The 24,505-nt window shown below is 40.2% G+C and overlaps 1 protein-coding gene across 3 annotated transcripts in view; it reads right to left on the bottom strand.

Annotated features, from left to right (window-relative positions):
• The window catches only part of LOC131067947 (HIPL1 protein), an 82,068-nt gene that overhangs the window by 39,823 nt on the left and 17,740 nt on the right, over window positions 1-24,505 (bottom strand). The window lies entirely within an intron of this gene.

The following is a 24,505-nucleotide window of genomic DNA, read 5'->3' as shown; positions in this document are numbered from 1 at the left end:
CTCCAAGTCATGAAGTTGCTTCAAACAAGAAATCCGCTCCAAAAGTCTCAAACCTGAAATTCACTCCAAACTGTGAGATCATGAAGTAAGGATTTCGCTCGAACTTAGCAACTCATGAAGTAAGGATTTTCGCTCCACTCTTGCAACTCATGAAGTAAGGATTTTGCTCCAAACTAGAAACTCATGGAGTTCGCTCCAAAACACAAAGTCATGAAGTGAGTGATTCCAAATTTCTTTCATCCCCTTGCTTCCTTTTTGCTTGTGAAGCCTTGAAGGTGAAATTCGCTCCAATACCCCAACTCATGAAGTTCGCTTGAGATCATCAACTCATGAAGTTAGGAATTCGCTCCAAAAGGTGAAGTCATGAAGTGTGAATTTCGCTCCACTTGCTCAAGTCATGAAGTATAAATTTTGCTTCTCTACATGAAGTCATGCAGTATGAATTTCGCTCCACTTGCTCAAGTCATGAAGTAGGAATTTTGATTCAAATGGTGAACTCATGAAGCTTTCTCTTGAGTGTTTGATCATGAAGTAGGCAATTTCCTTCATTCCTTCACTTCCAACATGAAGAAGCTCGTTCCAAATCTCCCAAGCATGAAATTCACTCCAAAAGTCTCACTCGTGAAGTTCGCTTCAAGTCAGCAAGTCATGAAGTTCGTTTTATGTAAAATTTGCTCCAATCGTCTCAAGCATGAAGTTCGCTCCAAGCCCTGAGTTCATGAAATTTTGGAGGTGATTTTCACTCCTGAGGCTTTGAAGATGAAGTTCGCTTCTGATTGTACTTTTGCCATCTAGACCTTACAAACTCACTTACTTCACTCATGCAAGACTATCTACCTGACTCCTTAGCCATTCTTGACGACTCACACCCTTCGAATGCAAAGTCTAATAGCAAAAGATCCAAATACTACCTAGAAAGCAGAAAAAAGTGGGGGTCCTGTTGATGTGTCTTTTATGCACATGCGAACACAGAATAAAATACCAAGGTATCTTATCCTCTCTTGAACAAAGTTTTTCAACTGGTGAAGATCTTGTCGAAGGATCAATCGGAGTAACTCCAAGGTTGTAGTATGTAGGGTCTCTACGTGTGGATAGGCTCTTGCGGTATGATGTGATTTTGCTGGAATCACAAGGGGACTTACATTCGATGACCTGAGCGTCTGATTTGCTTTGGATATCACTGGAACGTGGGTCTTTACTAATCCTTATTTTAAAAAAGGGAAAAGGATAAGGGTTGGAGAAGGATCTAATTCTAACACTAAGAATGTAGGAGCAATGGATGACCTTTGATGAAACTTTAACTAAGTCTTCCTTTGACATGCTAGGATCATCTCCACAAGGTTAGTGCGATCTTCTAAGGAAAGCTTTATGATGTTCAGATCACCGCTACAAGCATAGACACCGTCAGGTTGATGCATATCAATGAAGAAGCGATAATTGAAGTTAAGCTTAAGCTGAATGATTCCAGTTGACTACGGAAGGCAAGTTTGCAATCAACAAACCGCTAGTAGTATGGATATGCAAATTTATTCCATTCATCTAATAACATGAAATTAAATTTGAGAAGTATAGAGACCATGCAAATTGTAGAATCGACACATAGAATTCACCATTCCTTCAATGAAGTTTACATGTCTTTTGCAACAATGTCTTGGCAACAATCTTTGCCTTTTCTTTCTACTCTACTCTAAACTGCTATCTCTATCTCTTTTTGCTAATTCCTAACTATTAACTAATCTCTGACTATTAACTACTAACCTTTACAAATGAGGAGCCAGGGCCTTATATAGAGAGCCCTTTACAGATTGATGGCTCTGATTGACTTAGAATCAATGGCTAGGATTACAAGATAGAAACCCTAATTAGGGTTTGTTATAACAAACTTCCCTAGCCAATGAGAAAATTACATTCAATATTTGAGAACCAATAGGAAACAGGGGTAGGTGCCTTGAAGTTTGTGTCATCCTCGATGAGTCGGGTACATTGAATCTGGACATGCTGAGGTGGACCATCCGACTGGAGGAGCAGTGACTGGGATGCCACCTTGTCTGACATTTGTGCCTTGGTTGATCTGCCTTCGTCCTTGATGTACTTTGATGAAAAGCGTACCCCCTTTACTCCCATATGCTTGATGAGGCCTCCTTACTGTCAAGTCTTTCCTTCTTCTCTGATAATTCATATTGCTTTGAAGTGCTTGCAAAGCCTTTCTTTGTCATCTTATGGTTCCTTTGTGTGGCAAAGTGAAGGTTTTGGAGATAGCTAGCAACTCCTTGAACACATGTAGTTTTCCAAGGCTTCAAAACACCTTGAGTCCTCCTCCATGCCTTTGAAGTGTCCTTGATAATGATGGGACTGGAATAGGTCGCCCTTATCCTGGCCTGATCCTCTCCATCTGCAAAACAAACCAAAAGGTGATTAAGGACACATAATAAATTCATTCAACATAGCATTCTTTATCTTAAATCATCAACAAGAAGGCATTAGAGTGAAGTTTTCTCAAGATCCTCTCCAGGGACAGGCCCTATTAGAATTTCGCTCTGGACCCTTTGGAAGGGTCAAGAGCGAAATTTGCAATTTAGCTCAAATTTCATCATCTCTTTGCCTTGAACTTCTGTTGACCTTTGAATCGCTTTCTCTTGAAGACATCATTGATTTGACCCCCAAAAAGACCAAAAAAAGGATTTCACTCTGGACCTAGGCCAAGGACAGGACCTATAGGGAATTTTGCTCTGGACCCTTTGGAAGGGTCAAGTGCGAAATTTGCATTCTAGGACAAAATCTCCACATTTTGTGATCACAACCTAATCAAATGCATGCCTAAAGATGCCTCTAATCTCAATCAATACTAGGTTTGATGCAAAATTGGAAAAAAAAATAGAGGTTTTAAGGATTTCGCTCTGGACCCTTTGGAAGGGTTAGGAGCGAAATTCCTAATTAGGCTCAAGTTCTATCATTTCTCCACTCCAAAATGCCTCCCAAGGCAAGCATACACTAGTCTTAGCTCTTTCAAAGCCTAGGGATTCATTTTTTAGCATCCATCATGAGTGAATTGGGTGATCTTGAGAATTTCGCTCTCGACCCTTTGGAAGGGTCAGGAGCGAAATTCATCTCTTAGCTCAAAATACTTACTTCTTGAACTCATAACCTATTCAAATGCATGCTTATGGCAATCTTTAAGTCCAATTCACCTTGATCAACGTTTTGGCTTAACACAAGGAGAAAATAGGTGGTTTGAGGAATTTCGCTTTGGACCTTTTGGAAGGGTCAGGAGCGAAATTCTTCCTTTGCTTGTTTCCTCTAACTTAGCTCCATTCTTCTCACTTTGTTCTTCCTTGATTCTCACCTTTGGATCCATCTCTTAACATGACAACACTTGCTTGACCCCAAAAAGGACTAAAAGGGGAAATTTGCTAAAAATCATGGCCAGGGACAGGACCTATTTAGGATTTCGCCTTGGACCCTTTGGAAGGGTCAGGAGCGAAATCCTTGTCCTAGCTAAAATCTTCTTTTTTGGTGGCCATAATCCATTCAAGGGCAATCCTAGGGGCCTCTCCAAACTTATTTCACCTTGATCAAGGTTTGTCTTGACACAAAAGTTGGAAGAAAGAATAGGTTTTAGTATTTTCGCTCTGGACCCTTTGGAAGGGTCAGGAGCGAAATCCATGTTCTTGAGCTTATTTCTTCATTCTTCCACTTCAATTCACCTTAAAGGTCAAGGACACATCGCTCCATTCCTATCTAGGCCATAAAAACCAAGAATTTGACTTGTTTTGAAGGGGAAATAGGTATTCTTAAGAATTTCGCTCTGGACCCTTTGGAAGGGTCAAGAGCGAAATTCTCCTTCTAGACCAAAATCTTTCACGTTTGTTGATTACTAGCAACTCAAAGTCATGCCTAAGGACATCTCCAATCCTAATTCACTCGGACCCACACTTGGCTTGGCACAAAATTGAGAGAAAAGGGAAGTTTTGGGGAATTTCGCTCTGGACCCTTTGAAAGGGTTAGGAGCAAAATTCTAGTTTTGAGCACATTTCTTCATTCTTTCAACTCCAAACCACCTCAAAAGGCAAGGACGCGTTACCCCACACTTATCTATGCCATAAAAACCAAAGATTTGACCATCTCCAAGGGAAAATAGGTATCCTTCAAGAATTTCGCTCTAGACCCTTTGGAACGCATCCTTGCCTTTTGAGGTGGTTTGGAGTTGAAAGAATGAAGAAATGTGCTCAAAAAAGGAGCGAAATTCTAGTTTTAGCTCAATTCCTTCACGTTTGGTGATCATAAGCAACTCAAAACCATGCCTAAGGACCTCTTCAATCTTGATCCACACTTGGCTAGACACAAAATTGAGAGGAAAAGATAGATTTTAGGAATTTCGCTCTAGACCCTTTGGAAGGGTCAAGAGCGAAATTCTAGTTTTAGGCCAAAATCCTTCACTTCTTCACATTCTATCACTTCAAAAGGAAAAGACATGTCATTTCCCTTCCAAATACGCCCAAGGAACAAGGTTGGTAGTCTAAACAAGGAAGCAAATAAGGCTTATGAAGAATTTCGCTCTGGACCCTTTGGAAGGGTCAGGAGCGAAATTCACAATCTTGGACAAGATCCTCACTTTTCAACACTTTCAATCACTTCCTAAGGCAAGAACATATCAACCTACCCCCACCATGCCCAAAGAACAAGACTTTCAATGCAAACAAGGAAGAAAAAGGTGTCTTCTAAGAATTTCGCTCTAGACCCTTTGGAAGGGTCAGGAGCGAAATTCACATTCTTGATCGATTTCTCACCTCTTTCATCCAATCCATCTTCAAAATTGATCAAACTCACCCTCCTCTCACCATATTCAAGTCCACTTTCCATCCACTTGGCTCAAAAATCTTCATTTTCAATGCCTTAGGCCAAAATTGAGGGTCAAATGAGGATTTTGCTTTGGACCCTTTGGAAGGATCAGGAGCGAAATTCTCATTTTGAGCTAATTTCTTACTTCCTTTCTCCTTTTCATGCCTTGGACACACTTTGTTAGGTTTCCTTCCATCATGACCATGCAAATTTGCTCTTTAAGTTGACACATACCTCAAGATTTTGTGAAAAATAGGTTTTATATGAATTTCGCTCTGGACCCTTTGGAAGGGTCAGGAGCGAAATTCCTCCTTGGGCTCAAATCCTGACTTCATCTTTCACATTTCTTCATTCCAAATAGGTGTTTTGCCTTCACTCAAGTCTGGGAATGAGCTAGTTGATGACTTTGGGCAATGTAGAGTGTCTTATAGAGGAATTCGCTCTGGACACTTTGGAAGGGTCAAGAGCGAAATTCCTATTCTATCCTCAATTCACCTTCAAACTGACTTGACTTTGTCTTAGACTTGATCCTAGATCCATTTCCTTCCATATTCTTGCAAATTTGCTCAACCATTCAATGATTTAGGTGAAGAATTTAGGTCCTTTGTGAAATTTTGCTCTGGACCCTTTGAAAGGGTCAGGAGCGAAATTTGACATTTTAGCCTCTTCGTCAGGATTCATTTATGGAATATAGCATTTAAGTTATATTCCATATAAATTGTCAGGATGTTTGAGAGTGGTTTCGGACCTCCAGGGGTTATAATGCAAAATCTAGTTTTTGGAGGATTCTTCAATTTTCCAAACTTAATCAAATTTCAGGATCAGGATGACATTCCAGACAGCCAAATTTCAGGACATTTGAATATCAGGATGACATTCCAGACTTCATCACTCACCAATTTGACTTAACTCAGACCTTCAAAGATGATATTCACTCACCAAGCTTCATTGACCTCCTCAAACTCAAACAAGACACAATTAGCAACAAGAGCAAAACTTTGTCCTAAGGAAGACTTTCAAAGATGACCCTAACCCGGAGCATCCACTGACTCACCTTTAGCTAAAACAGAGCCTACTATCTTAGTGATCCCTCTGGCAACACTCAACATGCAAAGGCTAATAGACAAAACCCTAAAAGACCTAGAAAAACAAACCCCAGAAAGCAAAAAGTAGGGGTCCCCATTTACAATGGGGCGATGTGTGAATACGTCACAACAGGTCCCCATTTGCAATGGGGCGATGTGTGAATACCTCACAACAGTTAAGAATGACCATTCAACAAGTGGTAGACTACCGAGTTCCATTGGATGTTACCCGAGTTATTGAAGACAAGTCTGATTAAGTAGATCCCATTTTTGCTGCTCAAATATAGTCACAACCTCTTGATCAAATTGACTAGAATCAACCGGAAGAGGATGATATTGATAGAAGAATAGAAGGAGAACGAGGATGTGGCTTGCCAAGAAGAGAGGCAATAATTCAAAATTTGCCCCTACAACAAAGGAGATTTCTTCAGAGAAATCAATGAGTCCTGGAGGGGGAGACGATGAACCTCCGAAGAAAGACCAAGAGCCCAAAAGGACATGTGGCAGAGGGTCAATACGAAATACAGGGGTAGAAGAATATGAGAAAAATAAAGAAGCAAGGAAGGATGCTAATGAAAGTATAGAACAAGCACAAGATGACAAGGAAAGAAACCTGTAGGAGACATAGAAAATAGTCAAACAGTGAGTAATACTTTTAAGTTTCCTTTTCCTTTCTTAGTGCAAACATAGAAAAAGGAAAATAGAAGAAATCGGGCAACCAACCATGGTACTTGGGTGCCCCGATCAACAAATCCACGACACGAGATTATAATCTTGAATTCTGAGATAAACAAATTCTTATAGTTTTTGATGTTGTTGAGTCCTTGAAAGAGGAGAATTTGTAATGGTAATGTAGGGGATGTCCTGTTGTAGTTTCGAGGCATGCTCCTTCAAAACCCTCACTTTTGTAGATAAACCTTTGATCTATAACTTCTTGTTGATTATGAGTGACCCTTCCTAATAATAGTTGCTTTGACAAACCCTAAGTATGGGCGTAAGGAGGCTTATTGTTGCATTAGCTCACTATTAGTAAATAGTTTGTCCCCTTGCCTAGAAATGGGTTGAAGTTGGACAACACCTAGGGTTTTTTAGCTTCTTAACAGATCTAATTCTTTATTTCTACAAGTCCTAGCTCCTCAATCTATCCTTGAGAGTTGACCAACTGGAACTCCTATGACTAAGCTCACTCCCCAAGATAACGATCTGTGTGCAAGGTCTATATTGGACACTAAACTGCCTAGCCAAAGTTGGTGGTCCAAATCTATGCTCCTAACCCTACAAATCTACCCACCAGTGCTACAGGCATGCAGTGAACTCGGAACAGCGCACTTAAATCAAAATTGCTGCTCACTTTGCACTCAACCATCCTTACACAAATCAAAGTTTTTGTCTTGAGAGTGTAATCAGCTGTGTGACCATGATTTGAATGCAATAGCCTGATACAATGAGATATTCACCAATGACTGCAACCTACATCTTCTATATGAAGATGTCAAATGAGGAAGGGATTTCCATCCAATACCTTGCTAAAGTAGTCAAAGGGTTTTATCCCTGAATCCTTGCTCAATTTGCAAATTCATAGAAATCTTAGATTTCTAATCATATGCTATAGTGGAGATTTCCTTCATTTATATCTAACCAAAAAATAAATAGTATAGCAGGTCAGCCACCAAAATGGATTGGCACCCAAAGAGAATCAAAATTCAACCAACATAAGAATTATTATTAAAAATAAAATAATTAATATTAATGTATATTATATTATTATTTGTTATAAAAACACTTTTATAATTAAAGAGTGAAGGAGGTCAGCCCTATGGGTTGAGGGACATGATAGATTCTTCTCTTCTTACAAAGTATAAGTTGACTCTTTGCCAATCAGGGTACAAGTCGAAGTGCTTTCTCTGCTTACTTTTGCAGATAGAGATTCTCATGGACTCTTTTGCTCAATTTTTGTAAGCTGTGTTCATTTTCATCATAAAAGATGAATAGGATTTCCATATTGGACCATGCATGCTAAGCCATTATTGAGCATTAGAGTGCAGGACCCGATTCCTATTGTAGCTAGTTTAGCAGGATTCCCAGCCAGACATGCCTCTTGTTCCAGTTGACCATGAGAGACCTATTTTGCCTGAAAAGGGCCCTATATTTGGGCTAGGTGTTGAAGACATAGATGTTTCAAAGGAGCCTGAACATTTTAGGTGATCGTTGTTTTAATGCTGGTTTTCTCATTCTACCCTAAAAACACCTTGATGGGTTCTTCTAACTCTTTTTAGCTTCTTGATGATCTCCTTGCATGAAGCTCATGCAATTGACTTAGATTTGTGTTGATTTTCGGCTATCTCTTGATAGGTGGGTCCTATTGGTGTGTGTTTTATCATTCACCAAACTCAGAATAAAATGTCCAAAGACACTCTATCCTCTCTTGAAAAATCACCAGTTATGCTAAGATTGCGAGAAGATCATATGGTGATTCCAAGGTTTCTTTTATCAGGTCTTGATGTGTGGATAAGCTCAATGGGCGTTGTGATATGCTGGTAATACACAAAGGGACTTATGCTTGGATTGTTCACAATCTTAGGACTTAGACAAATTTAACAATTGATGCTCCTCTCTTTTTTTTTTTCGATTTTCGGACAGACTTTAAAAAAAAGGTAAAAAGGATAAGGGTTTAGAAGGTCTATTCTACTTCTAAGAATTCAAGAGACGGTATTGACTAGGTGAACTCAGTAATCACGCTTTACTTCGCCATGCTTAGGACAACCACACAAAGCGGATGCAATCTTCAAGGGATGTGCCTATGATCGGAAGTTAAGCATACACAAAGGAAAGCTCAAACTAACTTTACACAATGAACATAAATCATCTGCTCATCAAAAGTATGAGCGAAGATACACTACGAATCAATACTTATCAAATCTTGCATTCATTTAACAACATAAAGTAAATTCTAATCTATTGTGTTGAAGAAAATGAAAACCTTGCCAATCATTCAGATAATAGAGATTACAAAGCCTAGAAGCACACAAGCAATATATTATCCAAAAATGACCTCTCGCAACAATATTTCAAAAACCTCACACTCTCCAAATGAGAGGAGGAAACCTTATATAGGCACAGAAAAGTTTTGAACAACCGAGATCAAATAGTGATCAAGGGCCCAGATTGAAAGATCAAATCCCTAATTAGGGTTTCCTAAAACTCTATTAGTTTAAACAAAAGAGATCATGACAAGTGGCACAATTGCCATTCGTCCAGTTTCCGTTTTGTAAGCTACAAATTCAATGTATCTAGACACGAGCGGCTGAACTTCCTCCATGGTGACATGTGGCAAGCTGCCAATTTGGTAATCAATCATGTCCACGTTTTCAGTACATGTGGCGAGAGTGTTCTCCCAGTTAGTTGCCTATGCTAGGAAGTTCTCATCAATGAGCAAGAATCTCGAAATCTTGGTGAGTTCATCCTTGAGAATCGGCCCTGAAACTTTGAAGAAGTTCCCTTGAATCTTGGCCCTCAGATTCTCTACACATAAATGTTGCTCTCGCACTTCATCTTGCTACAATATCTCGGCTGCTACAAGGAAGACCTTGTCCTGAATACCTCTGATAGTCTTTTCTATCTCCAAACACTTAGCCTCTAGCTTCTTTAGAGATTCCACTCCGGTTGTCAAAGCAAAGTATCAAGTGCTGAAGTCATATATGTCACCAGGTTGAATAACCTTTCCATCTACTAGGTCCTGCTGGGAAAGCCCTCTGATGGTCTTCAAGCATGGGATTATTCTATTCTATATATCTTCAATATCTTCCCAAGCTTCAGCTATGTCTTGGATTCTGCTCAATAAGGAAGAGGTGGAGTCATATGTCGATACTAGGTTCTCAACAAGTATGTCAGCACGCTCCGAGGCATCAGAAGTCCATCCCTTGACTTCTCTGAAAGTGGCCTTCATGTCTTCATAATCTTTCATTGATTCTTGTGGAAGAGGCATGGGTGGATTAACTGGTACCTCCTCCCGATCGATAGGGTTTGTTAGGTGTTGGACATATTTCTTCCATTGCTCACTCTCAACCTCTAACTTCTTCCTTTTCTTGACTTCTTTGTTTAACCTCCCCTTCATGGTATTGCAGGAATCATCAAATTCCTGAACCTCTTGCATCTTAGTGGTTTTACCCAAATTTATGGTAGTGACCTCATATTCCTCAGGAGTGATATCATCCTGAGTTTTACCTGTTTTCGGTATTGCTACCTGAACTGACCTGAATCTTGCACTGTCCCTTTGGATCAAAGAGAACTTCTTGGCTGGCTTAGATGGTCTCTTTTCACTTGGTTTATTCAATTCAACCAAGAGTGTTGTTGTCTTATCTTCCTGGTGAACTTTCTCAGGAACCTTATCTTTGATCCTCTCCTTCAACCAATCAGGGATGGTTGACTGTTCCATACCACTTTCATCAAAATTATCTTCAATCCCATTAGGCATAGGGTTTATGCCATCTAGGAATTTTGTCTCAAGTTCGGGGTTCTCAACTTCTACAACCTTAGTGAAAATGGGCTCCTAAGTTGGTTCTTAAATTGGTTTCTCAATTATGGGAGAAGGAACCCTCATCTCGTTGCCTCCCATTTCACTATCTAACTCTTGCTCATCAATCAAAATTTTAATTGGAGCAGTGGATGAAGCACTTATAGTTGAATGACCTTCATTTGACTTCTATCGTCTGCTCACATCTACTTCTCTAGTAATCTTCTTTCCTTTTGCCCTTATTGAGTTCTCAGTGGGCTCCTTCCTCTTCCTTGATCCAACACTTTCTGGATTCCTTGGACCGCTGGACATCACACAGTGATTCGAAGACGTGGACTCATCAGTCCCCATGAGATCATAAGTGAGGGTGATATTCTTTCCTTTGAGCTCTTTTGTTCTCTGAGCTACCCACCACTTAGAGTATTCGATCACAGGCCTCATTAGATCTCCCGGGTTAGGTCTTTCAGAATCTGTCCAATCAACTAGAGCAAGGGGCTCATTTTCCAGGTTGGCATAATGTGGCTACTCATATTCATTTTCTTCCTCAAGTTGGTCTGCCACTCGGAAGACTTCAAATGCACTGATCAAATTTAATGGGATTCTAAACCAGAATCTCTTCCTTATGTCAAAGTTGTTAGCAGCGTTGGCCCAAAAATCTTCAAGGTCTGGCCTATGCTTAAACTTCTCTCCATTAACCATTCCCATCCGATGAAAAGGATCAAAATGACTCTTTGCTTGTTACTACAGAAATGGGTACCATTGAATCTCCTTGTTAGCATGTGTGGCAGCTTGGGCTGATGGACAAGTCTAGGAAAAGACGCTCTTGTCTTTTGTTTTCCTCTTTGCACAATGATAAAGTTTTCCAACTGTCTTACTACCTCAAGTAGTACAATTCTATTTGTAGGAAACATGGGCAATTTGTAAGGGGGTCTAAAGAATCCTTGGATCCTCAAGTAGGTGAACCTGGGATATTGGATATACCAATGCCCAAACCTGTTGATCAAATCTTTTGACTCTTGAGATAGTCGTTGATGAAGACCTCCCTAAAGAGTTCTCGTGATATGCATAAGGAATGCATCATTGACCCTTTTTAAATGAAACTTCTCGTCCAAGTGTAGTTGTGGATAACAATCATAGACAACGAACTGGTTCTCTTTATTTCCAACAGCTCCTCTACACACAAGGCCTCTATATCTGTATGTTCTGGCTAGATCAAATAGGAACTTATATAAAACGTTTCATTCTTCTCTACGTTTCTTAACTGATCATCTAAATTATCACTTATGATCTTTGCCCAATTTATCATCTTACCACCAGTAGTCACCTCATGGATAAAATAGTACATCCATGGTTTGAAAGGAGCACCTTGCTGGCTGCCCATAACTCTGTTTAATAAGACAATGAGGTCTCTATAGTCCCCTTTGAAATAAGGCCCGAGAAGGGTCTTAGGCATCTTTGAAACACTTCTTCTAGGCTTCTCCAACCATGAATGGTTGATGTTAGCCTCATACTCCTCTGTATTATCCTTGTATAGTTGGGTTGCTTCATCCCTAGTCATATAGACCATGTTGCAGTATTCAGGGATGCGGAAGGCCTCTCTGATTGCTACTTCATCAATATTTGCAAGCACTCTACCATTAGGAGCAACTATTTCGCTATTCTCTAGGTTATAATGTTTGAAGCATTCTGCAATCAATTCAGTACACTGAACTGTTGGAAGGAAACCAACAGCCTGCACTATCCCATTTTGCATCATTTTCCGTGCAATTGGAGTGGGTAACTGTGTATCTGTGTTGTGCATCCTCTTCTTGAATTCCCGAAGATTGATGTGCCCAAGGTTGGTATCTCCAACCTGCTTCCATTTGGAGTTCATCTTCGATTACGGAGGGGAATCCTTATCAACTTGGAACATCATCTAGACTTTGCATGATGGTCCAACTCCCGAGGTCATCCAAATCTGCAAGGATTAAACAAAATTAAATTAGAATCTATATTTTAAATGGGGATTTGGAGTTTTAGCAACTAAGTGTATTCTGATTTTTACTCTCTTTTTTCAACACTTAGCATTTCGAAGGGGTTTTCAACACTCAAATACTCGTGAAAAATCTTAGGAAAACCTAAAAATGTGATCCTTGGGTCTGATTTTGATCAAAATCAAACTTGAGAACGAAAAACGAAGTCCAAATTTCAACTAAGTATGCATCAAAACCTAGTTCAAAGGACAGAAAATAAGAAAGAACGAAAGGAAAATGCAGTTGATTAGTTCTTTCTCTTGAAAAACTTTGAAAAAATCAGGTTGGGAAACCTGATAATCTGCCCTTGAAACAAAATTTCACCTTCAAAAAGAATAAGAAAGAAGGGAAAAATTATGTTTGTGATGAAAAATCAGAGGTTGCACTTCGAAACATTGTGAAAATGTTCTTCAAAACTGTTGAAATCCTCTTCAAAACTGTGTCTAAACCTTCGAAATCTTGTTGAAAACCTTCAAAATTTTGTTGAAAAACTTCAAAACCTGCACAAAAACTCTTCAAGAACTACTCAACTTTCTCTCTCAAGTTCGAACTCTTATGAAAGAATGAGGGAATGAATTGGTATTTGTATAAAATCCTCATGAAGTTCGAATTTCCAGATTAGAAACATAAAAATTCTTCTTTGATTTGTTTCTAATTACACTTTAGTCTTTCAAGTTGCAAAAGAAAGTTTCTATTTTGATTTTAGTCGAGTTGTTATCTTTTTGGCAAGTTCAAATTGTGAATTTCAATCCAAGAGGAAGTTTCTATTTTGATTCCAAGTTGATGAATCGAACTCAATCTGCAATCTTTCAATTTTAAAAACTTTCTAAAATTGATTCTTAGTTCGAACTTAGAAAGTATCTTGTTGACAGCCATGAAGATTCCATGAGAATATTCTTTTACTTCCAATTTAGCAAGTTTCTCAAGTACATGAAGGCAGACTTGAAGAGGCTCTTTCTCTTGTAACTTAGGTGAATTTCCTTAATTTCTTTCCTATTTTGCAAGTGATATTGGGAGGACTTTACTTGTTCTCTTCCCTTATAGGAGGGTGGACTTCTTTGACTTCTTGCACTTCCACTTGTAGGAGGGTGGACTTGGTTTGTTTCTTTCCCTCCTTTCATGCTTCAAAGCGAACTTTATCACATCTTTGCACTTGCTATATGGCGGACTTGAGGGGAATTGTGCACCTCTGTTGCTAGCATGGCGGACTTCATTAGACTTGTTCCCCTTTACATGGGCGGACTTCTTTCTCTTTGTGACCATGCTAAGTCCCTTCCAAGGCAGACTTCATCATTCTATGACCAAGTGGACTTGATCAATCTTGATACCTTGATTCCAAGAGAACTTCATTACAACTATGCACCAAGGTGAGGGCGGACTTTATGAGATGTCTTCAACTTTGCAAACTAGTCCTAGGCGGACTTGAAGACACATGCACCATGTGAACATTGAGATCATCCTTGCTGGGCGGACTTGGAGAGAGTTGATCTCCAAATAACTTATGCATTTTAATTCGGATCATCTTGAAATTTGGAAATCATACACCATTTATCCTCCGAACTCATCAGGATCCCTAAAATATAGGAACTTAGCTTTTTCAGACAAAACTTGAATTTTGAGTGGAATTCTTGATCATTTTCAATGTAACTTAGAGCAAACAGTGCAAACCTGTTGATGTGTCTTTTGTACACGACCAAACACAGAATAAAATACCTAAAGGTACCTTATCCTCTCTTGAGCAAAGTTTCTTGACTACTGAAGATCTCACCGAAGGATCAGTCGAGGCAACTCCAAGGTTCTTGTATGTAGGTTCTCTACTCGTGGATAAGCTCTTTGTGGTATGATGTGATTTTGCTAGAATCGCGAGGGGACTTACACTCGATGACTTGAATGTCTGATTCGCTTTGAATATTATTGGAACATAGGATTTCACTAGTCTAGAATTTGAAAAAAAAGGAAAAGGATGAGGGCGAGGAAAGGATCTAATTCTGACGCTAAGAATGTAGGAGCAATGAATAACCTTTGATGAAATTCTAACTAAGTCTTGTTTTGACATCCCAGGACCATCTCCACAAGGTTAGTGCGATCTTCGGAGGAAAACTTTATGATGTTCAGATCATCGCTACAAACATAGACACCATCAGGCTGATGCATATCAGTGAAGAAGCAACAATTGAAGTTAAGCTTAAACTGAATGATTCCAGTTGACTACACAAGGCAAGTCTGCAATCAACAAACTGCTAATAGTATGGATATACGAATTTCACCATCAATCAAACACATTTCTTCCACTCATCTAATAACATGAAATCAAATCTGAGAAGTATAGAGACCATGCAAATTGTTGAATCGACCCATAGATTTCACCATTTCTTCAATGAAGTTTTACAAGTCTTTTACAACAACATCTTGGCAACAATCTTTGCCTTCTCTTTCTATTCTACTCTAATTGTTATCCTATCAACTGACTATTCACCTTCTAACTACTGACTAACTATTATTCGCCTTTACAAATGAGGAGCCAGGGCTTATATAGCACCCTTAATACAATTCGATGGCTTAGATCAATTTGAGATCAACGACTGAGATTTTACAATGAAAACCCTAATTAGGGTTTGTTACAACAAACTCAATTATGGCCAATGAAATAATTGCATTATTTGGACACATGTCTTCTCTGGAATATTCGACCAATGGATAACCGGGGTAGGTACATCGAAGTTTGTGTCGTCTTTGATGAGTCAGGTACATTGAATCTGGACATGCTGAGGTAGACCAATCCAACTGGAGGAATGATGACTGAGACGCCACCTTGTTTGACACTTGCAACTTGGTTGATGTTCAATTTGATGATGCTGAGAAGCTAACTTTAATTAACTCTTCAGAGACTATATGCTTCTCCAATGGACCCTTGCTTTAACTTCCTTTGTCTTTGATGTGCAGGATGGATGGTGTACCTTTCCTTCAAATGCTGGACTGGAAGAGGTCGTCCTTGATGATGTTGGACTGGAGGAGGCCGTCCTTGCCCTGGCCTGGTCTTCTTTCACCTGCAAGACAAACTATAAAATGATTAAGGACACATAATATATTTATTCTAAGATAGCATTTTACACCTTAAATCATCAACAAGAAGCCATCAAAATGAAGTTTGCTCAAGGTTCTCCCCAGGGACAGGCTCCATAAGAATTTTGCCCTGGACCCTCTGGAAGGGTCAGGAGCGAATTTTGCATTCCCGGCCAATTTAGACCTCTTTTCAACATTACCTCACAATTAGCTCCTCGCCTGGCCCAAACAAGGTGAAAAATAGCAATTTCAAAGGATTTCGCCCTGGACCCTCTCGAAGGGTCAGGAGCGAATTTTGCATCTTTGGACAAATTCCATCATGTCTCTACTCCAAAATGCCTTCCAAGGCAAGCATACGCTATCCTTCTCCTCACCAAAGGCTGGGAATCCACAACTTGACCTTCGTCATGGGCAAACTAGGTGATTTTGGGAATTTCGCTCTGGACCCTCTGGAAGGGTCAGGAGCGAAATTCCTTCTTTAGGCTTCATTTTACACTTCCTTCACCTCAATTCATCTTGCAAGGCTTAAATAACCTCCCTCCAGTCTTTTCATGCCTTAGGAATCAAAATCTTGTCTTGACACAAAGGGGAAATAGTGATTTTGAAGAATTTCGCTCTAGACCCTCTAGAAGGGTCAAGAGCGAAATTCACCTCCTTGGCTAAAATCCTACATTTTTCAATGCTTTCAAACATTTCCAAAAGCCAAACACGTCCATTCTTCCTTTCAAGATACCTTGCAAATCAAAATTTGGTCAAACAGGGAAGGGAATGAGGTCTAAGAAGATTTTCACTCTGGACCCTTTGGAAGGGTCAAGAGCGAAAATCTTGATTTAGGCTAATTTCCATCATTTTGTAGTCTTAAACCTCCTCTCCAAGGCAAACATGCATCCAAACCTTCTCAACTATGCCTCAAAAATCCAAAACTTGGCCATATGAAAGAGCAAAATAGAAGAAAAGGTGAATTTCGCTCTGGACCCTTTGGAAGGGTGTTGACGTGTATTTTGTACACAATCATACACAGAATAAAATACCCAAAGGCATCTTATCCTCTCTTGAATAAAGTCGCTAACTGCTGAAGATTTCGCAAGAAGGATCAGTTAGGATGACTCCAATGTTCTTTTTAGTAGGGTCTCTACGTGTGGATAAGCACCAGTGGTCGTTGTGATTGCTGTGTCATCAAGGGGCCTTACGTTGCCGAAGATTTTGCTAAACTAAAGAAGCTTTTCAAAAAAAATATCAAAAGGATAAGGTTTGCAAGAGGTCTAATCTAGTCTAACCCTAAGAATGACTTGATGTGGACTAGACTTGGTGAGATTCAACCAACTTCAATATTGCCATAAATTAACAACTCAATTGAAATTGATGCGATCTTCTAAGGTAACAAATGATTTTTCAATACATCAAAGATCAGGAACACTACCACGAAGGTACATATCCAAGACACAACAATGATTGAAGGTTTGAGTGATTCCAATATCTCCAGTCGACCACGCAAGGCGTTCTTACAATCAGCAAGAAGCTAGTGGTTTGGAAAGCGAATCCTACCAAAGATCAAGTCCAACACTTTGTCCTTCAAATTAACACACTACTTTGATTGAGAGTGATTCAAGAAAATGTACAACCATGAAGATAACCAAGAGAATTGCAACAAAACACCATAACTTCAATATTTTATTGATCTCAAAGCCATCATGTACAACAATTGTTTGAATTCCTTTCTCCAAGCTCAATCTTGCTACAAAAGTAAATTGCTTCTAAACTCTAATCTCTCTAATACATCAAGAATTTCCAGCTCTCTCTGATTTCTAATCTCTAAAATGAAATGAAATGAGGGTATAAATAGCATCCCCAATTACTATGAACGGTCCAGATCAAAAAGCAGATCAACGGTCAAGATCATGACACCTAAACCCTAATTAGGGTTTGTTACAAATAGCCTCCTTTTTACTGAACAATATTAAATGCATAGCCAAATATTAAATTTGGCACAAAAACCTAGGAGACATAGACCAATGACAATTAAGATGCCATGTCATCTATAACAACCTTTCATCTAGAATCTTATTCCCTTTCCAATGCTCCTTTTTAGCATATGCAATGAATCTTGATACGATTCCTTCGATCTCAGCAATTGGAATCTCGGGAAGATTCTTCATTCTTTCTTCCAAGTGGATGACCTGATCAAATGCCTCGAGAAGAGCAGCGTCCCATCCAGGTTCAAGTTCCTTAGTCTTTTCAATCAAGAGCATGGTAGCAAACATCTGGTCCTGTTGCTCATCTGTGATATTAGCGTCCTTGCAAAAGATGACCTTGATTCTATCTTCTAATTCCTGCAAATCCACATCTGTCTCAACTTCGATCCTCCTGCCAAGAATGGTACGAAGTACCTCAAATACTCTGTCCTGGATCGGGTTGATCACCTCCTCAACATGGCTACATCTAGTACTGATGTCCTCAAAGAGAACTTCCTTCATCTGGAGTAAGGTTGACCACTGAAGTAAACTGTGAGGTCCTCCATCCATGATCTTTTCCTGGGCTAAGACCTTCCTTGATGTTTGTCTGATTACTCGCAAGACAGGGATGATAACATCTTTGGTATGAGCAAAAGCGGCCACTGTTATCATCAAGTTGTGGATGATCTCAAGAACCTGAATAGCTCGGTGAATGGTCTGCATCATCCTTGTTGCAAATTCCGTAGCGACTATATGAGATTTATCCATCCAAGTGCTCATACGCTGGACCATACTCCTGAATCTCTCTGCCTCACCAATTGATTGAAGGGGAAGTGCCTGTATGGGTGATCTTGCTGGATCCTGACGTCCTAAAGGCTGATTGAGATGACTGAAATATGTTCTCCATGCACCAACTTCTCTCTCAAGCTTTCTATTTTTCTCCATTTCTTCCCTAAGCTTATCTTTCAACGCCTCAAACGAATCGGTGGCATCATCTAGTGTCTGCTCGGCTGTGGATGGACCTAGCTCAAATGTCTCTATATCATATTCCTCTGCTAGGATCTCACCTTCGTACTTGTCCACGGCCGGTGTAGCTATCTGTAATTTTCTGGATCCAGTCTCATCTCTAATCATCTTGGACATCTTGGTAGCCTTCCTCTTCTCTGTCACTTCCTGGGAATGTCCAACAAGGCTCTCTAAATCAATCACATTGTCTTCGTCCTCGATCACAATCACCTTCGTTAATCTTTCCTTCAACCAATCCGGGATGGCCGATCTGGTTTCTTTAACCTGTATCTCCTTATGCAATGCTTCTTCTTCTCTAGGAGGAGATGTTACCTCGTCATTGCTCTTGTCTTCATGTAACTCATAATCTTGGAGAGATCCACTTGGTGACCCTTGAGGTGCCTGTCCTTCTTTATCATTCTGTACCATTGACTCCATGGACTCCTCTATCTCAGATGTCCTCTTCTCCTGTCGAGAAGATGTGCCGGATGAACGATCTCGGTTGGCCTCTTGCTTCCTCTTGGAGGATTCCCTTTTCTCAGGTCTCTCTTTCCTCTTTGAGCCTCTTGGAGGGGGATTGCCCTCACTTACACTTCGAAGGTTGCCTTCGCTTGCATTTCTGGGATTAGGATTACCCTCACTTACACTTGCTCCTCCTTCAATTGGTCTCTCTTCCAAAGTGAAAGTCATAGCTATGCCCTGTTCTCTCAACTTCTGATGCTGCACATCAACCCATCTGCGAGTACAAGACAAGACTGGAGCCATCAAAGCATCTAGATCCACAACCTCGGGCTCATTCCAATCTAACCTTACTGATTTGCTTTCTCGATCATAGGATGACTGGAGATGTCTGCCACTGTCCTGAGCTTGGTCGGCCACTCTGTAAATCTTGCATTTCCTGATGAAATCCAAAGGCAATCTAGAATGCATCTTTCTTTTTACTTCAAGATCGTCTAAGAGATTCATCATAAAATCTTCTATTTGAAACTCATGCTTAAACTTCCTACCGACTGTCTCCTCTATATATCCATGTGGATCAAAGTTCTCCCTCAAGGCAAAGAATGAAAAAGAATACAAAGCTAACTCCTTCTCTGCGTCATCCATGGCTAAAGCATTAGGACATACCTCAACTGAATTGCCCAATATGATAGGTACCGGAACTCCATTCCCATGCCTGTGTCTGAACGCCTTCGCATAAGCTGCCAACTGTCTTGTTACCTCAAGTAACACTATTCTGTCTGTCAGATATCTCGGCAACATGTATGGAGGTGAAGGACATCCATGAAGTCTGATATAAGTAAACTTCGGAAATTGGATAAACCAAGCACCGTACCTCTTTACTAGTTCCTGCGCATCCTGAGATAATCTATTGTGGATCCCGCCTTGCAACGTCCTTGTGATGTTCATTGTGAAGGTATCATTAACTAACTTGTAGTTGCTTCCTGGCGGATGATGCAAATGAACATAGGAATCACAAACTCTGACCTCGTCGGGTCCTCTTCCAATCACTCCTCTGTGAGGTAGTCCTGCGTACTCGAAGCTCCTGATCAAGGCATAGATGACGTATGAACTCATGTGGAAGGACTTGGTAGCCTTGAGTCTCCTCAACTGTACGTCCAAGCAATGGCTAATCATTCTAGCCCAATGTATTGTTCCTTTTCCCTGAACTATCACCTGGATAAAGTAGAACATCCATTTTTCAAAGTAAAAAGCTTGAGGTGCACCTGTGACTCGGTTGAGCATTGTAATCAAATCTCTGTACTCCTCCTGGAAATCAATCCTGTGTGGTGTGTTCAGGATCTTACTCAGACGAGGACGACTCTTGAGTAACTAGTTCTTGTTGATGATGCTTAGGCAAGCATCTGGATCATCTTCGTACATGGACCTGGCTCCTTCTATGCTCTTGTAGACCATATCTCTGTGCTCTGGAAGATGGAAAGCCTCACTTATAGCTTCCTCTGAAAGATAAGCTAAAGTGTTTCCTTCCTTGGACACGATCGTTCTGGATTGAGGATCATAATGACGAGCACACTCGATCATCAACTCATGGCACTGTACTGCTGGAGGGAAGCCGGCCGCCTTCATGATGCCACTTTCAATTATCCTCCGGGCGACAGGTGATGGCTTGCCAATGTAAGGGACCTCTCGAAACTTCTTCGTACTGAAGTTGCCCAAGTTGGTATCTCCAATGTTGCTCCACTTAGACACGATCTTGGTCTCCACTTCTTCGGTCTTTTGATCTTCCTTCATGAGAGCTGGACGACTGGTGGATACTCCCGCCTTCGGGGTTGCCATACCTACACAACATTTCATAATAAGAACTAGATTTTGCAATGTATGATATAGATTAGATTAATTTTAGGAAACTTCATGATAAGTCCTTGAGTTATCATTTCCTAAAAAAAAACGATTGAGCCACTGAAATTCAAAATTTCGAAATTCAAAAAATTAAGGCAATGACGATCAAAAATTTAAAACAAAACAAGACTTTGCCATACCTCACTTAAGAGCTTAACTCTAAAATGTAAAATAAAGAGAATCGCCTAGGCAAAATTAATGCTTGAAGCTTTTCCACGTGATCCTTCTTCAAACGAACGTCCACCTAACAATTCGCCACCTTTGGGGGGGGTCTTTAACGTGATCTTTGACAAGTTCGCTCAACTTTAATCAAACTCGCACTCCTTTGGATGATGTTCGCACCACTTCCTTTGCTAAATTCGCACACTCCTTTGTCTTCTCCAAATCGCAGTAAAGGATGTTGAATGATGGTTTAAAAATGAAATAAACCACTCCCCTTTATAGGCGCTCACCCTCTTCATTAACTCTAGGCCGACTTGGTAATTAAAAAACAAATTTAAAATAAATTTAAAGGCCGACTTTTGTAAAAACAAAGAGATTCAAGCGCTCCAAAATTAATTATTATTTAAATTAATAATTAATTAATTAAATGCCTTCGTTTTTAATTAATAAATTCGATTTTTTCTTAAAAGGCAAAAATTAATTAATAAATGCTTTGCACTATTTTTAAATGCTATCTTTAATTAAATTTATCGATTTTTAGCATTTAATAAAATTCAAAATGTTTTAGCGCCAAAACTTGGAGAGGTGGAAAGATACAAACCACATCGCTCTGGTCCCTGACTGAGGGACAGGAGCGAACTTGCATTTTAGCCTTGATTCTTTTACCTTTTACGTTCAAATCTCCGTCTTTACGTTGAAACTGGCATGTTTACTAGGAATCTCGAGCTTGATCGACTTGATTTTGTGGATGAATGCCTTCTAGAGTTGATATCGCCCTGGTCCCTTGGTGAGGGACAGGAGCGAACCTTGTATTTTCTCCTTGACCTTTGTTTCTTCGATCACCAATCTTCATCATGAGGCAAGTAACAACGTCATCCCTCCATTCCACGCTTACTTTATTCGTCCTTAACAAGGCATTTTGATGTTTGAATGGTTTTCGCCCTGGTCCCTTGGTGAGGGACAGGAGCGAACTTTATGCTCTAGCCTAAATTTGTCGTTTTTACGCCTTGGCTTCTTGTTCATCGCCTTCCAAATGACGTTTTCAACCTTATATAATCTCGCTTTGACATGATTTTTGAAGGAAAATAGGTGATTTAATGAAAATCGCCCTGGTCCTTGCCTGAAGGACAGGAGCGATTTAGCTTCTTGGCTTAATTTGATCACCTTTTGACGTTTAACTTCCTCGCATATCATCTTCTTAAGAACACTTTGACCCTTTGCAACCTTGCACAATCGTAGTTTGACGTAGTTTTCGAAAGAAATGGCCAATATAGTGAATATCGCCCTGGTCCTTGCCTGAAGGACAGGAGCGATTTTTGGTATCTTGGGCTCATCTTTGTTTCCATCAATTTGCAATCGCCTTCACAATGTAGAATGAGGTCCTTTGATCCTTCTCGAACGTATGAAATGTGATTATCATTCAAAACTTAAGCCTCCATGAAGATTTCGCTCTGGTCCCTGACTGAGGGACAGGAGCGAATTTGGCCATTTGGTGCAAATCGTTCATCATATTAACTTGTAATTGTCTTCAAAGTGCAAAACGATGTTCTTTACTCCCTTTCAAACATTTAAAATGTGAATGGCAACTTAAATTTGGCCTCATTTGAACATTTCGCTCTGGTCCCTGACTGAGGGACAGGAGCGAACTTAAGCATATAGTGCAATTCCTTCATCTTTGGCGGTCCTTGCAACTTCGTTCTTCGTCGATACACCTCAAAATGTCGTTGCCAGCTTGTATCCTGACTTAGAGTGGTTTAAACTTGGGAGGAAGGCAAGATAAATACTATTTCGCCTTGGTCCCTGGCTGAGGGACAGGAGCGAATTTGATGCTCTAGGCTCCATCACACTTTGCTAACTCCCAAAATTATCTTCAATGGACTCGATGTGGACCCTTTCACCTATTCTTGGCATAAAATTCGTTCTAACTTGGTGAAAAATTGACCTAAGGCAAAAATCGCTCTGGTCCCTGGGAGAGGGACAGGAGCGCCTAGGCCAATATGGGCCTCACTTTGGTGTCTTGTAATCTTCAATTTGTCTTCAACGAGTTCGTTACGCCACCTTTACTTGCCTCAAAATTAATGTTCACTTGATCTTTGCTCAAATTTTGCCTTATGAGGAATTTCGCTCTGGTCCCTGGGAGAGGGACGGGAGCTACCACTGATTTTCGCCCTGGTCCCTGACTGAGGGACAGGAGCGATTTAGCTTCAAAGTCATGTTTTCCTCATGTTTGCGCTTCCAAATTATATTCAACTGATGAAACATATCTCCTTTGATCTCCTCAAATCGTCAAATTGTTCAAATCCTGCAAGGACAAGGCAATGTTTGATTTCGAGCTCCGGTCCTTCACTGAGGGACGGGAGCGATTTTTGCTCCTGGCACATTTCCATGCTTATGAAATTCTTCAAATTATATTCAACGGAAAGATCATGCCTCCCTTTATCACTTCCAATTCGAAATTCATCTTGATCCTGCAGAGATAGTAAGATTTTGAAAAACAAGCTCCGGTCCTTCACTGAGGGACAGGAGCGATTTTGCTCCTACAGGCCAAAATATCAAGATTTTGGGAGTTTAATCACTTCACAAGGCAAAAACAAGTCATTTCCAATGCCCGGGATCAATTATCAAAATTTTCAAAATTTGGTCAAAATTACTCAATCGGACAAAAAATCAAAATCCCATCATTCACACTTAGACAAATTTGGACTCTGCATTCAAAATTCCAATTGAAACTAGACCAACTTACTCAGCCTCTGGCGAATTTACTTTATTCAGAATTGCATTCCACGAGAGGAAGCTCAAAGCTCAAAATTGGACTGGACTCTGGCCTGAAAACACAGTAACAGAAACCCTAAGGTTTGACCCTAGTCCAGACAACTGGCATACTAAACCAAAACCCTAAAAAGCAGAGAGAAAGGCGAGCAAAAACGAGCAAAAAGAGGGGGTCCCCATTTAAATGGGGCGATGTGTGAAATGGTCACAACAAAGGGTCAGGAGCGAAATTCTCAATTTGAGCTAATTTTTCACTTGCTTCCTCCTTTTCATGCCTTGGACGCACTTTGCTAGGCCTCCTTCCATCTTGATCCTGCAAATCTACCCTTTAGGTCGGCATTAAGCCCAAGAATTTAGTGAAAAATAGGGTTTTACAAGAATTTCGCCTTGGACCCTTTGGAAGGGTCGGGAGCAAAAATCATGTTCTAGGATTGATTCTCCTTCAAACTTATTTGACCTTGCCTTGGACATGATCCTAGACATATTTCCTTCCATGTCTTAGCCAAACTTGCTCAACCATTCTCTGACTTCCTCGAACTCAAATGGGACCCCACTAGCAAAACTAAGCCTAAGGAAGATCTTGAAGGAAACCCTAACCCGGAGCATCCACTGACTCACCCTAGCTCAAGCAGGGCCTGCTATCCAGCGACCCCCCTGACAGCACTCAAAATGCAAAGGCTAACAGACAAAACCCTAGAAACCCAAAAAACAAACTCTGGAAAGCAAAAAAGCAGGGGTCCCCATTTG

Source organism: Cryptomeria japonica, chromosome 6 (genome assembly GCF_030272615.1).
Source record: "Cryptomeria japonica chromosome 6, Sugi_1.0, whole genome shotgun sequence".
Lineage (NCBI taxonomy): Eukaryota > Viridiplantae > Streptophyta > Pinopsida > Cupressales > Cupressaceae > Cryptomeria > Cryptomeria japonica.
Note: the sequence above shows the minus strand (reverse complement) of the source record. Positions and strands in the feature narration are given on the sequence as shown.